Source organism: Mauremys mutica, chromosome 16 (assembly GCF_020497125.1).
Source record: "Mauremys mutica isolate MM-2020 ecotype Southern chromosome 16, ASM2049712v1, whole genome shotgun sequence".
Taxonomy (NCBI): domain Eukaryota; kingdom Metazoa; phylum Chordata; order Testudines; family Geoemydidae; genus Mauremys; species Mauremys mutica.
Window position 1 is genome coordinate 12,457,000 of NC_059087.1, and position 13,891 is coordinate 12,470,890.

The following is a 13,891-nucleotide window of genomic DNA, read 5'->3' on the forward strand; positions in this document are numbered from 1 at the left end:
AGTAACAATTATGCTTAATAAGAACCTGATCTTAGACATCAAAACAAACTGAAGGAAGAGTGACGGCAAGGAAAAACAACACAGATTGGAGGAGTGGGTGAAATATTAGGGGGAGGGGGAGAACTTTGCCCAGCAGACTGATCCCATCAATGGGAATGTTGCTGCTTTACAGAAAAAATTAACATCTTAATAATGTCAGATCATCACCCCAACAGAAGGCAAGAGCTGCCTACACCACCCATGTCAGAAGCTAGTCATGTTGCTTTCCTGCATTGTTGGAAAGCATTCAGCTACCACACTGAGCATCACAGTGTAAAAACTTGAGAAGAGGAGAGATACTGCAACACTGAAATGTAGTTGGGCCACTTACTCAGCTGATTTAGATTGGCACAGTTCAATTGACTTCATTAGAACTTTGCAGATTTACCCCAGCTGAGAAGCTGTCCCAACATTTTCCACAAGCTAAGAAACCTTGCAAAAGCTAGTAGTTCCTTACAATTTCTTGTAGCTGATAAACAATTTTACTTTCCAGATCAAGCATTGTTTCTATAAGCAGTGTGGATGTAACAACCCTTAAAGGATGAATAATGCTATTACTGTAAGTATGCATTGTCACACATACTTCTATGCTACAGTTCAAGCTTTCATTCATCCTCAAGGCCATATATTTTCCTATGTTTCTTTTGTTATTTGCTTTTAGTTATGTGGGTTGATCTGTTTTCTAAGTGTTCAGTGCTACATATTATTATGCTGAGAGGTACTAGTACTGCTGAGAGGTATATCCATCACAAATCTTTTTGAGACTGTGTGTAAACACTACCTTTCAATTAACAAAACTGTCAGGATGAGTTAATGAGAAGCCCCCACAACTCTGACAAAAGGGGGTGCTGAACTCACCTAGGAGTTTGGACTGAGGGAGCTTTTGCTGAAGATGAGTGTATGCAAGAAAGTCAAGCAGTACCTTCTAACTAGAAAAAGAGAGAGAGCATTTAGGTCTGCTGTGGGCTAAAGAGGCTTGAGGCTGTAAGCTATGAAATGGCTTTTTTTTTTCCCCCTTGGTTCTTGCACTGTTTAAAGAAACAGGAATTCATGTATTTCTTGTAAATAAACAAGATCGTTTCAAAGAAAATACCTGACTATCCCCCAATTTTTCCTTCTCCCTGGAACACTCCTAGGGCCCTGAACTTTGGCTAGCCCCTCAGGTCAAAAAGAGGCTACAGTATGTGGAGACTGGAAACTTGTTAGGGTAAAGGCTGTCTTTTTGATATGTTTGTGTGTGTACAGTGCCTAAAATGAGAGAGCTCTGATCTACGATTGGTGCCTATCGGTATTAGTGCATTTTCATTAAAATACACATCAGCCTTGTAAAATTGTTTAATAAAAACAACAATTTACCAGCCCAGGTATAAAACCTACAATCCCACCTTCACAGTAGCAATAGGGAAAGGTAATCTCATTCACTTGGGTTGAGTGGTATTTTGCAAAACTGTTTTATATTTTAATTAGCTATTGTTCTGTAATGGAGTGGTTGCTATGTATATACAGAAGTCTAATAAATTAGCTCAGTAAAATTGTTTCCACAGGTACTAGTTTATGGCTATAATACTTTATAGAATGAAGCAAGGGATGAATGAATACAAAGGTGAAAGGATATTAAGTCAGCACAGTAGGTACGCCCTGGATTACCGTGGTTTTTGTTCCTGATCTAAGTTCCCAGCTCCCTGTCCTAGCAGAGGCTGGGAGTGATGCAGAGGCAGTATGACTGATAAGCCCTAGCGAGTGGAAAGGAATATCTAATCTCTTTGCAAAGCTGAACATTTTTGATAAATTAAGGCGAGGCTTTGATAAGGTCTGAAGGAGGACCCATCAGTCTTCTTCAGCTGCAAAGGGATGACTGTGAGACATACACAGTTCTATGGGAGGGGGGATTTTAAAGCAAGAAAAATAGGGGGAGCTGTCATGAGTTTGGAGATCCCCTTCTGGAGAGGATGTTTTCGTATCAGTACATTTGTCTAATCTTTGGTCTTATTTTAAAGCATAAACTTACCAGGATTAGTAGACTTAGAAATTGTGCTAGAACAATTTGTATAGTGGGGGTTCTGAGAGCCATTGAACCAAACTGTTAACCCGGTATATAATAGAAACCACTTCAAGCCAGTAGGTGCGGCAGCACCCATGCCACTAAATCTATTCAAGGAATGAATACACCATTTTGGCCCATTGGCCCATTTTAATAAGCTTCCTAAGCTAAGTGGAATGCCACAAATGGTTAGGATGGGCTGATAATGATCAAAAATCACAAGTTTTGAGGAACTGATTTTTTGTTTACTTTTCTGCAGAGCACAGAGAGGATAGCGACAGGAAATGGAAAAATCAATAACTTAAACTGAGGCTCCAAAGGAACAAAATCCCTTACAGCAGCAATTTCAGCAGCAGATGAACTGACTGAATGTAGTAAATACATCACTATTTGCCAGCGATCAGGTGTCATTAATATACTAATTTCTTTCCCTTGCAGCCCTAGATTCTGTTGTTTATGTTACGAGTGATATGAGTTTGGAAGACTCAGCCTAGTAATAACTAGGTGTTTCTTTATCTCATACAAAGTGCCCACCAGTTTACTTGTTAAGCACTACCAGGGTGCTCAATGCAATGTGAGACAAAGACATGGCTCTCAACTGGGAACACTTCAGGATATAACAAGACAAAACAGGACAAGAATATCTTGGAAGACCTGGAGGGGTAATGGTAACACAGGATATCTTCATATAAAGTAACAGAGGGAACAGAATGAGACTCCTCTTAAGCCTGAAGCAACAGTTTATCACAGCATTGCTTACTCTCATGATTTTATCACAAACCTCATGATAGTTGCTATTTTTCTTAAAACCCCAACTCCTGTGAGAATCTCTGCTTTCATTTAAAAAAAAAAAAGTCAGTTGTAGAGCAAAGTTTGAAAAATGTGACTTCCCTGCCCCAACAACACAAAAGCCAGAAGGCAAATAGAAAAAACCCCAAATATATTATTTTTAAAGAATTACCTTTTTTTTTTTTTTTAGCCAGCCCCATGATTTTGGGGGCCTGACTTGTGAGTTTTGAATGCTTGGGATTGGCAGTGCAGCTATCACATCTAAGTGTTTTTTCCAATCATGTGTACAGATTAATGGGGTTTCTAATAGAAATGGGTGATGGACCCAAACCAAAACACTAGATCTCAATATGCATGTTCTTTATGTGTAGGGTCACCAAACAGCAAGTGTGAAAAATCGGGACATCTGGTCACCCGATTTGAAAATCTAAACCAGGACCTGATTTTCACACCTGGCCCCCTCTGTCTATAATGAGTTAAATCAACACTCCAGATTTGAATATCCCCAAACTTCTTGTGGGTTTCAAAATCTAGAGCTGAACTCTGCTGCTCAAATCCATCTCTCCTTTCTAACTCATAACTTGATTACATTTCAAGTATGGAAGCTATTCAGATCTTATCAAGAGCTTGGATTTGGCAGCCACTATGACAATATTTAAGTCAGCTATCTGCTTTTCTTGTTTGTTGTGTTTTTTCCAATAACTACTTAGAGATCTAAGAACAAAATGGAGTTTATAAAAGGGATGGATCATGTTTCTCATGGAATAAATAGTCTTTTTAATGTTTAGATCTATAGCAGGCTCATATGTTCTTGCTGCAAAACAGTTTGCAGATTGGCTTCTGGGTTTATACTCCATTTGTGTTAGACTGAATGGTAAATTTAATTTACAGAGCAGCTGAATGAGATTTTCATGGGTTTGTTTTCACTCAAAAAGGCAGCAGAGGAGTTAAGATTGCAACAAAATACAGATACTGGCACAAATTCCAAAGGCAAAGCTTCATCATGGTATAATATTTTTCTGATTAAGAAAATCTGAAAGGCAACAACTCATGAACATTTTCTGGCATCTAATACAGGTGGCTTTTGGCAAATAAAATTTGGATTTTAATCATATATGCTTTTTTTAAATCATGTTATCTTTATTATATACTAAGCTTACACAGAATTGACTATTATATCTCTTATTCCAAAAACAATAAGCCCAAGGTCCTCAAAGGTATTTAGGCACTAAACTTCAATAATAATAATAATAATTAATAATGGGATATCTGTAAAACACTGGGGGGCTAATATGTATGGTTGAAAAGAGCTTACAACTGGTCTAAACCTCTCAACAGGCTTAATAACAAGTCATGGTTAATCAGTTCAATCCAAACCAGTTTTGTGCTAGTATGGGTACAAACAAACTGAAATGGTTCAATTACACCTCCTTCGGCTGCCCTTATGAAATCTCTCAGAATGCACCGAGATAGGTATCCAGAAGGAATTAAAATTGAAATTGTTGTGAGACAAATCACTAAACTTGTACAGTGTGGATGCATTTAAAATGGTTCACTGCTTTAATGTAACCAATGCCTAATGGGCCAATGTTTTGGTCAAAATTTTCATAATTTTTTTTTAAAGGTGGAGTCTTTTATAACAATCATTTTGCTCCAAAATTTTCAATTTTTCTCACAAAACTGGAAAATAGGTTTTTTTTTTTTTTTTCAAAAACAAACAGTTAAATTCCATGGAAACCTTTGAAAGAGAGTGCAATTTTTCCTTTAATTGAAATTTTTCACAGAAAATGCTTACCATTTTTAACCAGCTCCTATTACTAACTTTGAGATGAGGTTTTAAAAGTCAGTCTCCCATCTATTCTGCATAGACCTTTAAGTAAGTGACATCACAATGATGTTCTTAGTTAAGCAGTCTGATATGTTTGTTTTTACCATGAGCTCCATGGCACCCTTTTGCCAGAACCTTTCATATTCCCAGTTGTTATGCAGGATGCTAGCTGGTCACTGACTTCTTTAAGGGACAGTCTGGTCATAACCAAGGAGGGCCTTGCCCTCCTCTGCCCTATAAACTGAAAAAGGAAGCTGTCGGGGGTGGACTGGAGACTTGGTTGCTAAATTTTGCAGGCTTGTTAGGCTCCAGGTTGCTAGCCTGGGCCGCCCAGAGGATTCAGGGGGCCTGGGGCAGGGCCGGGTCTTCGGCGGCAATTCAGCGGCGGGTCCCTCTTGGAAGGAAGGCCCCACCGCCGAATTGCTGCTGAAGAATGAAGCGGCGGCTGTAGAGCAGCCTAAATGCTGCCGATCGTGGCCCCCGGCCCCCCCCCCCCCCCCCGCCACTTGTGGCGCTTGTACTCGCTGGGCAGTGCTCAGAGGCTTCTGCAGCACTTCAGTGGCGGGTCCTTCACTCGCTCAGAGTCTTCGGCTGCACTGAAGGACCCGCCGCCGAAGACCCGGAGCGAGTGAAGGGCCTGCTGCCAAAGTGCTGCCAAAAACCGAGAGTGGCTCACGGGGCCCCTGCAGGGCCTGGGGCCAAATTTCCCCACTTACCCCTCCCCACCCCCGGAGCAAGGTCTATAGGCTTGTTTTTCTGACCATAACTGTGGTTGCTCTGAGGTAAGGGCCTTATGACTTGTAGTAAGCAGCTCCTTCTCTGACTTGATGCCTAAGGGAAAGGGATAAAGCGTGCTAGTCTCCTAGAACAATAAGAGGACTAAACTCTACTAGCTGGGGTCAGTTTGGGGGCATTGCTAAAAGGAATGTATGTTTTGTTTATTTGAATTTGGTTTCTCTGTGCTTTTATCCTGTATACCCTCCCCCTCCTGTACATGCTTGCAGTTCAGTGTGTGTGTGTGTGTGTGTATTTAAAGAAAAGGGGGGGGGGAAAGGTGCTTTGACTCACAGCTGTGCCTATAGTATTAAAGATAACAATTGCATGGGCTGACAAACGTATCAAGAGTTTTTCCTGTTGTTAATCACACTGACCAACACAGGGTTTTAATACGAGGCCTTATGCCTCACGTAAGCCCATCTTAAATCTCTACCTGCAATTGGGTAGGACCTCATGTGAGCCTTTTGCTGCCCTAATAATTAATAAAAGCCTGTCAAATAAATGCTTTCTTTTCTCCCCAAATTGGAGTCTCACCCAAAACCACAGTCCCAAACCCCAGGATGGGAAATATTCAGTCATGGACACTCATGATAGGTTTAAGGTCCAGTAATTCACAACTCTTCAGAGCTAAAACTTTAAAAAGCAAAGCTGTATATAATTAGAAAGCACAGAATCCCTCATTATTAATGATAGAAGGCTTTTGTTCTAGCCCTGGTAAATGTCTAATATCGCTCACTAAAAATCATGATATTAGTGTATATGGAAAAAGCTATTGAAAGGTCAGTTTTAGAAGTTTCTCATATGAATTATTTTTCTTTATCTAAGACCCTTATAATTGGACTCTTGGTACTAAAGTAGCCTGGATCTATATATATGAGAGAGAACATCAAGAAACAATTCAAAAACATTTCTAAAATATGTGGGATATATGGGCCAGATTTTTAAAGGTATTTAGGTGCCTAAAGATGCAGATAGGCACCTAAGGGATTTTTCAGAAGTGCCATCTGCATGTTTAGACACCTGCATATGTTTAAAATTCTGGTCTATAGAGAATACATGATTTTGGGCTGGGGAGTAAAGATTTTATTGGCAACCATCCCATACTCGCTTTGTACCCCACTCATACAATAACATATTTTCTCTCTCTCTCTAACACACAGTATAGATTTGGCAGACATTAACTGTTTGTTTGTAAAACTAGTACAAAATTGTCTAATACTTTTGCAAATGGCCCCAAAGTCAGCAGTGGATTTAGCTGCTCTGTATTTATTCTCCTTTGAGTAGATTGTTACTCATTATGCCTTGAGGTTGTTTTTGTGTGCTTTGGTTTTAATCTTTTTTGGCCATTTCTCTCTTGGCAGTCCAAATCAATTACATTTTGGTACTCACTCTTACTTGATAAAGTAACTTTCTGATAACTTTTTAACCTCTTGTCTGCTGAAGAGAAGGGAAATTCTGACTGTTGAAATATTTACTACTACTCCTTTTCTAAAGTTAGTGCCACATAGTGATTACATATTCTTCCTCTTCACTGCTTTTTTTTAAAGTACATGAATGACCTTGTTAAAATGGATCATTATCCCAAGAGAAATTGAGTGCTACTAAGACTGTGTACTGTATAATAGCATGGGTGAGAGCAGGAAATAGCAGGGCCTCACAGCATGCAAAATTGATAAATGTCCTCACTGCTTCACGAGTTTAAAACCAATGTACAATTTTGTGCCTTTCATTACATATTTGAAAATGAGCCCATTGTCCTCTTTTTGTGATTACTTGTATACCTATCACAGTGTGGTCCTGGTCCATGACTGAGCTCCTAAATGCTACAATACACACACAACAAAAATTCAATCCCTGCTCCAAAGACCATTCAATCTATCAGTCAATTTCTGATGGGGAAAAATAGCCCATTCCAAGAGAATTGTAGCTTCAAAAGTCAAAATGTGAAAATCAAACTCTGAATTTTTGCATGAAACTTTAAATACGACAATAGGTCTTTTATTGAATTTTTCAGGAGAAAGATGTTGTATTTTAGGCCTATTATTCTTTTAATCTTTGGCTTAGGTTGAATTTGAATCAATCCTCTGGTTATTCTCCTCTTTGCTTTTGGGATGGTTGCCTCTTTCTGTCTCATGTGTGCATGTCTTAGCATTTTGTTATTCTCTATTAGAACCTTTAGTGTTGTCCCCGCTGTCCATCTTTTCTCCCTGCCTTTCTCTAATGTGACTTGAATGCAAACTGAAATAACTAATGCCACTGTCTTATTCTTGCCATCTTTACTCGGTCAAAAGTTTTATTGAAACTGCTAGGAAAGGACTAAAGGGTAAGGCTTTAAAAGTTTTACTGTTTTAGTGCTGCTTAATATTCTAAGACTGTGTGGCAAATTACACCTCCACTGCTGCCCTATCTACAGGTTCCCATGGACAGTTAGTATTTAAAACAATACTGCTGTTTCTGAGCAGTGTAGAAGTTGCAGCAAATTATTGTAATGAAGGGGTTAATGCGATGCTGTGAGAAATACTAACACAGAGGGGGTTTTTTTGTGTTCGTTTTTTTTTAAAACAAGAAAACCTCAGTTATGTCTCTTGGTTTTGCTTTGAATGTGCAGTCCTATGCTATGAAACCAATAGGGGGCTCGCTATGTTTTGAATTAAAATAAAACATATATGTTGACTTGATTTTCCCCGGTAGCTAAACATAGTCCTGCTGGGCATTATGTAAGGCAGGCCTGCACAACTCGTAAAGTGGCGAGGACCATATAACTCCACAGAAAAGAGCTGAGGGCCGAAACCCCCTGGCCCTGCCGAAACACCCCTCCAGCACTGCCCAGCCCCCCTGAAACACACACCCCGCCCCAGTGCTGCCTGCCCCGCAGAAACAAACCCTCCTTCCCCAGCGCCACCCTGCTGAAACAGCTGTGGGCCGAAATGAAAGGTTTGGGGTAGGGCTGGCGCCAAGCAAGCTCATGCTTGGGGCAGCACATTCTAAGGGACGGCATTCTACCCAATCCTAGGGCGGCATGGCCGCCCCTCTTTTTTTTTTTTTTTCTCTTCGCCGCTCTGGCCACCCTGTAGGGGGTGGCGGCGCAGAGGAGGGGAGTTCCCTGCTGGGAGCCGGCTGTGCTATCTGCCCTAGCCGGTGCCAGGTCTGCAGCAAGTCAGAAGCCCGCATCCTTCCCTCCCCGCCGACCAGAGCGGTGCGGAGTCGTCCTGGCAGGTGGCGCGGCGGGAGGGGCCAAGTGGTGAGCACCCTGGCTGCCCCCCTTCTCTCTCTCTCCCCTCTGCTAGCCGGGGCGTGCACTCCACTGCCCTGGGCATGTCTGCAGCGCAGGGAGTCCCGCTAGCCAAAAGTTTGCACCCTGGCTCCGGCCGACCCACAGGGTGTTGTGTGGTGTGTGTGTTTTTTTGGGGGGGAGGGGCAGCAAAAAAGCCAGAGCCAGCCCAGGAGAGTGGGGGAGAAACAGTGCACATAGGGTGACCGGATCACAGCAGTAAATCAGGACCTGCCCCCTCCCTGCTCGGCCCCACCATCACACCCTTCTTCAACCCTCCAGGGGTCACTATATTACTGCACACAGCAATACCAAAAATTAAATATTGAAAATGGGTGCCCTCCTTCAGCCACCGACTCGCCGCTTGCCTCCTCACCTCACCACCCCCCCAAGTATAAAGCCTGACTGCCACTGCCCGCCCACCCGCTCGGCTCGTCATCCCCCCATGAAATAAGGGGAAGGGGAAAGGGGGACAGTTTGAAGGATTTTCTGGGGCTATGAACTAAGGGGATGGGAAAGGGGGGCAGCGTGAAGGGATTGGATGTGACTGTCCAACACACAAACACAGGGGAGCCGGGACGGGAGGTTCCTGCACCAGGGAAGGGGGCAGCAGTTGGGGCAGGGCAGGTTATGAGCCTTTAGCATTGATATTTCAGACTTTTCTCCATAAGCATGAACTGAAAAGGAAAGCTGAGATTCTTTCAGGATTTTATTGCGAGTCTCTCGATATTTTGGTGGTTTTCTTAAAGCCCCAGCTCCTGGAATCCTGTGACTAAAGGCCAGATTCTATGTGCTTGTGCAGGGAACATCTTTTCTTCCCCCACTTCTGCACCAGGGAATGCCAGGATCATGACCCAGTTACTCCTGGGGATACCAGCAGGGACTATTAAATATCTGAACAGAGGCAGGGTGACAGCATGACCATGGTTATTCAACCTATCTAATACAGTTGTGGTTTTGTTTTGTTTTGTTTTTGTTTTTTTTTTTAACACCTTTGGAGGGGATTTGGTGCAGTGTATTTAAATCCTGGGAGGCTGGGCACCAGAACACCAAAAGGCCAGCCTCTTCAGATGAGGGTGGGCCACAGAACCCAGAATTTAACCAAGCATGGGGAACAAAAAATGAACAAACTGGGACAGAGGTGCAGGTTATAGGATTGAAAGCAGGGCCAGGTTGACAGCTCTGAGGACTGAAGTCCTCTGTTTATCCCTGGAATACTTGCAGCCCAATTAGCAGCAGTTCCTTCCTTCCTTTGCATGTTAACATTGTTGTGTTAGTGCCCTCTCCAGGGGAGGAAGTAATTCATTCACCAAGGCTTCGGTCTCCCTGTTGAGAATGACCACACCAAAAGTTGCCGGTATTTGGAAGGTGGCTGAGTTGCTACAACCAATTAATCTTTTTGCCAGATGCTGCTTTCAGCGAGTGTAATTCATTCCTGGGCAGAGATCCAGCATACACCCTCTGCACCACTAATGTGAGGCATAAGCCCTTTTTTGAGGGTTTAAGTATAATTAAAAGCTTATCTAAACATAAGGACAGGACAAGAAGCAATGGGCTCAAATTGCGGCAAAGGAGGTTTAGGTTGGACATTAGGAAAAACTTCTCAACTGTAAGGGTAGTTAAAAACTGGAACAAATTGCCTAGGGAAGTTATGGAATCTCTGTCATTGGAGGTTTTTAAAAACAGGTTAGACAAACACCTGCCAGAAATGGTCTAGTTATTATTTAGTCCTGCCTATTGAAGTCCCTTCCAGTCCTACATGTCTGATTCTATAACCTGTACCTCTTAGCTATGTATGGTTATACCAGTACAGTCCCTTGGTGTGGGTTCAGTTAGGTGTCTCAAAGTGCTATCAGCATAGCTATTTCCATGTGGGAAGGACAATAAGCAATGCCATTATATGGTATCTATATAACTGCATGTATGCTAGGGGATTGTACAGTGTAACTATATTGGTTTAAAAAAAAAAAAAAAAAAAGCACACCCCTACCCGAAATAGTTCGACCTGTACAAAAACTGTGTGTCAAGCAGGCCTTAAATGATGCACAGGTTTTGAGCGGGTCCTCTCCACAAGTAGGAGTTTCATCCAGTTACATCAATGTAAATCTGGAGTAATTCCAATTGTCAATAGTTACTCTGTATTTACATAGCTGCAATTGAGAGTAGAATTTGCCCCCAGGTATCCCTGACCCCCCACAACTGCAATTAAATAAAAAACAACTCCATGTTACTTCTTATGAGACTTTGAGGCAAGCCAGGAAATTTAACTTTAAAGCTACAACTTGTGAGTGTGTTATAGGAAAATATTTCTAATAGTTTTGGTTGTAAGTGACTTTAATATTAATATTAATCTATTACTAATTTAGAAATAGTCTCACTGGGGAGCCATTCAGCTGGAATTTTTAGTGGAGTATCAGTATGGATGCGATATTAGACAGGTTTGAGATTAAATCCAACAGCTAGGAACAGCAGAGACTTTGTTCAGCTGTTCTTTTCTATAATGTTTGTTAAATATTTCAATGCCAATTATTTACTGAGATCTCCTGGACAGCTTTACCAAGGGGAGGGGAGGAGTATTTTCAATAAAAACAGTTAGAAAATTGTATTACAAATTCTCTGTCTTCTACAGTGAAAAATAAATTGTGTAAAAGAAGGTTCTCTTTGCTTCTGCTTATACACAGAATTTCAGCTTCCGGGAATTTCAACTTCAGGGTATTTTTCTTTTCCTGGTGTGTGTCTATCTGCTACAAAATTAGTTAATTTTCTTGCTTCTTAATAGCATCACCCTGAATGTGCCTGTTGTGAACAAGGAGAGCTGAACCTGAAAATTAAATTTAATTGCCTTAGCTCACCATCTTTGTGTTTAATTTTAAAAACCGACACACATTCTAATACGTTATAAGCCTTGCAGAATTGTTATAAACATGTCGCACCTCAGGCACAAAATCTACTTTCCAGCCCTTTGACATGACTGATCGTAATAAGAGAGTTTTTACTTTAACGTTTAAAAAAAATTACTTGCTCAGGGCATGTAGAATTTTGCAAGGCTGGGTGTAATTCTCTGAACTCTCATATGGACAGAGTAATCCGGCAGTATGTACTCTGGTGAACTTAATCCACCCACTCAGCTACAGAGGAGGCTTCAGTTCAGCCTCTATATGGCCTTCCTTGGCCAATAACTCAATGGAGTTGCAGCACCTGCCACTAGGTGCATTAGCTCAGATCCAGTGGCCCTTCATTGCACTATTCCCCAGTATTCTAGCATATCCAGAGTTGTCATGGATTCTACCAGTTTGGTATACAAAGGGTACGTCTACACTACCCGCCGGATCGGCAGGTAGTGATTGATCTATTGGTGATCGATTTATCGTGTGTAGTGTAGAAGTGATAGATTGATCCCCGATTGCTCTCCCGTCGACTGCTGAACTCCGGCTCAGCGAGAGGCAGAAGCAAAGTTGACAGGGGAGCCACAGCAATTGACCCTGTGCCATGAGGATATGAGGTAAGTCGAACTAAGATGCGTCGACTTCAGCTATGCTATTCTCCCCCACCCCAGTGTAGACCAGGCCTTTGAGTGTAAAGTCCCTCTGCTCAGCTGCTTCAACCACCTCCTCCCTTAAGGGGGCACCACAGGTGTTATATGATGCACTTGGCTCTTCACCAACAGATGAATTTCATGCATTATTCACAATTGAACTATCAGAGTGAATAATTGATTCAATGGACTGAGTTTATTTTTCTGCTCAGATTGTCTGCAAGCGATCTACAAATGTATTTGCTGTTCTGATTTATCATCCAGGTACTTTCTGTAAATTATGTTTGGTCTGAAGGTTGTTCAAGACCAGTTCACTGTGATTATTTGCCTTTTGAAATTCAAGTTGGGTTGGTTAGTTTTGACTGGACTCACAAGGTGCCTGGTATTGCTTCAGTTCCTTGGTTGGAATAGTGTAACTCTTACATTGGAAACCTGATTTGATCACATGTACAAATTCAAGATTTGCTTTTTGCAAATATTGTCTGATATCTGTTTACAGTTTGCTGTTTCCACACACATTCCTACCAGTGAACATGTTTACTTTGATTCTAGCAGATTTTTTTTTCTGTACAAACATCTACTTTCCCTTAATAGGCCTCTTTGCAAATATTGTAAATTCCTCTCTCTCTTACATTTTAGCTCTTCTCTTGATTTTCAGCTGCAGCTGTTTATAATTTCTGTCAAGCAATTAAAAAAATTAATCGCATGGTTCATCGCACTGTTAAACAATAATAGAATACCATTTATTTAAATAGTTTTGGATGTTTTCTACATTTTCAAATATACTGATGTCAATTGCAACACAGAATACAAAGTGTACAGTGCTCACTTTATATTTTCGATTACAAATATTTGCACTGTAAAAAACAAAAGAAATAGTAGTATTTTTGAATTAACCTAATACAAGTACTGTAGTGCAATCTCTTTATCATGAAAGTTGAACTTACAAATGTAGAATTGTGTACAAAAAATAACTGCATTCAAAAACAAAGCAATGTAAAACTTTACAGCCTACAAGTCAATTCAGTCCTACTTCAGCCAATCACTCAGACAAACAAGTTTGTTTACATTTATGGGAGATATAGCTGCCTGCTTCTTATTTACAATGTCACCTGAAATTGAGAACAGGCATTTGCATGGCACTTTTTTAGCCAGCGGTGCAAGGTATTTATGTGCCAGACATACTAAACATTTGAATGCCCCTTCATCCTTCAACCACCATTCCAGAGAACATGCGTCCATGCTGATAATGGGTTCTGCTTGATAATGATCCAAAGCAGAATGGACCAACGCATGTTTATTTTCATCATCTGAGTCAGATGCCACCAGCAGAAGGTTGATTTATTTATTTTTTTTGGTGGTGGTTCGGGTTCTGTAGTTTCCACATCTGAGTGTTGGTCTTTTAACACTTCTGAAAGCATGCTTCACACCTGGTCCCTCTAAGATTTTGGACGGCACTTCAGATTCTTAAACCTGGGGTCAAGTGCTGTAGCTATTTTTAGAAATCTCACATTGCCCTTTGCGTTTTGTCAAATCTACTGTGAAAATGTTCTTAAAATGAACATGTGCTGGGTCATCATCCGAGACTGCTAGAACATAAAATATATGGCA

General features: G+C 41.2%; 1 protein-coding gene across 12 annotated transcripts in view; it reads left to right on the top strand.

The window, feature by feature from the left end:
* Positions 1-433: 433 nt before the first annotated feature.
* ADGRD1 (adhesion G protein-coupled receptor D1) overlaps positions 434-13,891 on the top strand; it is a 259,978-nt gene continuing 246,520 nt past the window's right edge. For 10 of the 12 annotated variants that reach the window (XM_044990191.1, XM_044990190.1, XM_044990192.1 and 7 more), the window contains exons 1-2: positions 434-598; positions 2,340-2,484. The gene's annotated coding sequence lies outside the window, so the exon portion shown is untranslated. The remainder of the gene's footprint in view (positions 599-2,339; positions 2,485-13,891) is intronic. The other 2 variants (XM_044990195.1, XM_044990194.1) reach the window with 1 other exon arrangement.